The sequence below is a fragment of the Amphimedon queenslandica genome, unplaced genomic scaffold, assembly GCF_000090795.2.
Source record: "Amphimedon queenslandica unplaced genomic scaffold, v1.1 AMPQUscaffold_13334, whole genome shotgun sequence".
Lineage (NCBI taxonomy): Eukaryota > Metazoa > Porifera > Demospongiae > Haplosclerida > Niphatidae > Amphimedon > Amphimedon queenslandica.
In genome coordinates, this window is record NW_003546430.1 from 28,891 (window position 1) to 32,170 (window position 3,280).

Below are 3,280 nucleotides of genomic sequence, written 5' to 3' on the forward strand. Positions count from 1 at the left end.
GCTACTTGATGGACCTCACTCCTGCCAAACAAGACCTTACCAGGTAGCTCAGGTAAGGGAAACTGTGAATCGCTAGCAAATGAGGAATTGGTTTCTTTCAGACTAGAATAGAGCTCTTGTAGCTTGACCTACAATGTACAATACATGTATATAACACAGAAAAGGAAAAGGATCATTGTAGCATAAAATGTAATGAACAGATTCTTCTAAGTGTGTTAAATACACAACCAGCCATATTGAGTCATCTGATCAATTAAACACTAATGGGAATGCTACTCCTCTACATTCCATCACAACATGCTGAAATATCTACTATAGTAATTATATACATGTAGGCTGTTCATTTATTTAGCCACTATAATGGGCACTATTATAGTATAATGATTTCACTACCGAAACAGGGCTGTCTATTACACTGGTACAATTACTAAAAACACTCTCAACCTCCTCTATCATCAAGAAGAATCTCAAATTCCTCTCATTCTAAACATGCAATGTACATGTACATGTATCTCTTATAACAAGCTCATTGGAATTGTTTTGACTGCCCATTTAAAGTTATTATGTGCACACCAAACAAATGAGGAACATAATAACACAATAATAATAATAATAATAATAATAATAGTAATAATGCATTATTATTAGTGTTTGCACACATTGACTCAGTAACATTATTCTCTCCCTCTACTTATATAGTAAAGGACACAGATTGTTCTCTGTTTGATGAGGTGGGGGAGTCAATCAGGATTTAATATCATATTGTTGTTGGCTCAAAACGTCGTGTTACTTAAGTTTGGTCTAATTAGTTCTACACCTATACATTACAACCTGTTTGTTCAGCTTTCATAGATATCATGATTATTGTCTGATTGAAACAAATAAGGAGAATATAGTATCACAGCTGAGACACATACATTCCTCACTAACAGCAAATATGCACGTAAAAGTTATACATGAGTACACATTACAATGACATGAGATAAAGAGTGAATGAAGCATATTATCTTCTCCCTCTCATTTAGTAACAGCTCAAGGGGCAAAGATTGTAAATATGCATTATTTTATGCATAATATCTACACACACAAAAATGGGATATTAAGGACTCACCATAAAATCAAAGAACATGCTGTACCGCCTGTATATGACTGTGGACTGTCCATTGGACCAGTTGACTACTATCTTGTAAACCTGGTCAAGAGATAAAGAGCCATCATTAGTCTCACTCTCTACTGCATAGAGCGAGGCAGAGAGCTCTTCAACAGAGCAGCAACTCATAGCAGCGTCGGGGGACAAGAACAAAATGCGAGTGGCTATTTATAAAGATTGTTTAGTCTTCAGGAGACTATAGAGCTCTAAGTCTTAAAAGGGCACCCTAAACATGCACGCCCAAACAGCTGCCATACTGCCCTGGAAATTGAACTTACATAGTGTTTGGTTGGTTGTCTCCGCTTCTTCGCCTCTGGGACAGAGACGCTGGTTATGATTGGTTTGCTCTCAGCAATAATATCTCCAAAAGAGGCAGATGTCTCGTAAAGTGGCTCCATGAAGATGCCAATACTCTGCTGCAGAGTGGATAGAATGTTTGGATTTGGAATTAATCTTAGCTCATAAAACAAACAAGCCCCACCCTTTAACTCTGCGCGGATACGCGGGGCTGTTTAATGCGCATGCGCAGTAACGCCCTCAAAGAACCACGTTGGCTTCAAACACATGTTGAGTTTTTGTTTGTTTGCTGACTCTTTCATCTGAGAGTTATCTGTGGTTTTATCTTATCCTAAACCCGTCCGTCATGATTTTATCTTCTTCAAGTCTACAACAGAGAAACCGAGAGGAGCAGCTCCAACAAATTTGACGATTGGTACGCGCAGCAGCCTATGACGAATCCTCAGTCGTAACTCGTAGGAGATATAATACTCGGACTGCCGGGACTATTGAGTAGGGAGTATGGAACACGGAACTTTTTGAAGGAGTGTGTAAGTTTTTGCACACTTAATTTTTGTTTGAGCCTTGTTTTCAGTAAAATGTGGTTGGTGACGTGTTATTAACTTCAAGTTTAAGCTTGTATTTTAAATTAGGCCATTCGTTTTATGGGCAAAGCTGATTAGGGCAAGAAAGCGGTTTTATTAATAATTTATTCTTAAAAAAATCAATTATTACAATATAAATTGATTCGTAATAGTCAAATAATTAATTGCCAATGTGGGTGTGTGTGGGTGGGAAAGAAGAAACAATGAACCTACCATTCTGAGCACTGGCAGATCCAGAAAAATCAAAAGGGGGTTCCATTTCACTTAAGTAGGTGGGACTCATTAATTTTAATTAAAATTTGGGTGTGGCTCATCAATTTTAATTAATAAAATAGAAAAAAAGTGTAGCAAACTGGCTGCAATAATACTACAAAAGACAACTTCTGCCAAAGGGGGGTTCCGTGGAACCCATGGAACCCCCCCTAAATCTGCCACTGCTGAGATTATCAGTATCATTTTAATTATTAGAGAACAAAATAAACACATGACACATACCGTACTCTATGATGTCTACCAAAGAGAAAAGTGGCAGTCAACTCTTTGCATGGAAGGTACTGAAGGTACTACAAATAGTCTTGCAGTATTTTTTAACAGTCGTGTTCCTTTTATTTTTTTAGTATTTTCGTAATTCAAACTGAAGAAGGCATTTAGATTCAAGAAGGGGCGGTGCAAGACTAGGTGAAATAGAATTGGAAGCTCTGTGCAGGCAGGAGTCCTGGTGCAGTCTGTAAATGTTCAAGAAATACTGTGAGTGGTAATATAATCTAGTGTTACGTTTCAATCAATATTTTATGCCTACATGGAACAGTTTTTAGCTAAACCATACCATTTTGGTATAGCTACTGTTTGTGTACTATAAATGCTCGGCTGTAGTGCAGCTTAGCTCAATACAACTAAACTCTGCTAAAACTGGATGTTACTCACGTATACTAACAGTTGGTGTATCAAATGGTATGGTTCAGTCAAGAACTGTTTCTGTAAGTGTGAACATGTTACTGTAATTTGGGAAATTTTCAGTGTTGAATAAATTTCATAGTGCAGTACAAATATGAAATTAAATTACTTGGACATTATGTAACAATGTACCGCCTTGTGGTTCTGCTTGTTAAACTTACATTTGTTTTCATTGGCAAGCAAGGCCTGCCTTGCCTATGATTTTTATCTCTTGGATTGTTGATGTGTAGGAGGAGGTGTGGAACTAATTATTTGAAATGGTAAGTTTAACTTACTAGGCATTGAAGACTACAAA

At 37.2% G+C, this 3,280-nt stretch overlaps 1 long non-coding RNA gene across 1 annotated transcript; it reads left to right on the plus strand.

Annotated features, from left to right (window-relative positions):
- The first annotated feature begins 1,715 nt into the window (after positions 1-1,715).
- On the plus strand, positions 1,716-2,781 carry LOC109583036 (uncharacterized). Its single transcript, XR_002185334.1, has 3 exons — positions 1,716-1,977; positions 2,500-2,591; positions 2,649-2,781. It is a non-coding gene; the product is annotated as an uncharacterized LOC109583036 (long non-coding RNA).
- Positions 2,782-3,280: the final 499 nt, after the last annotated feature.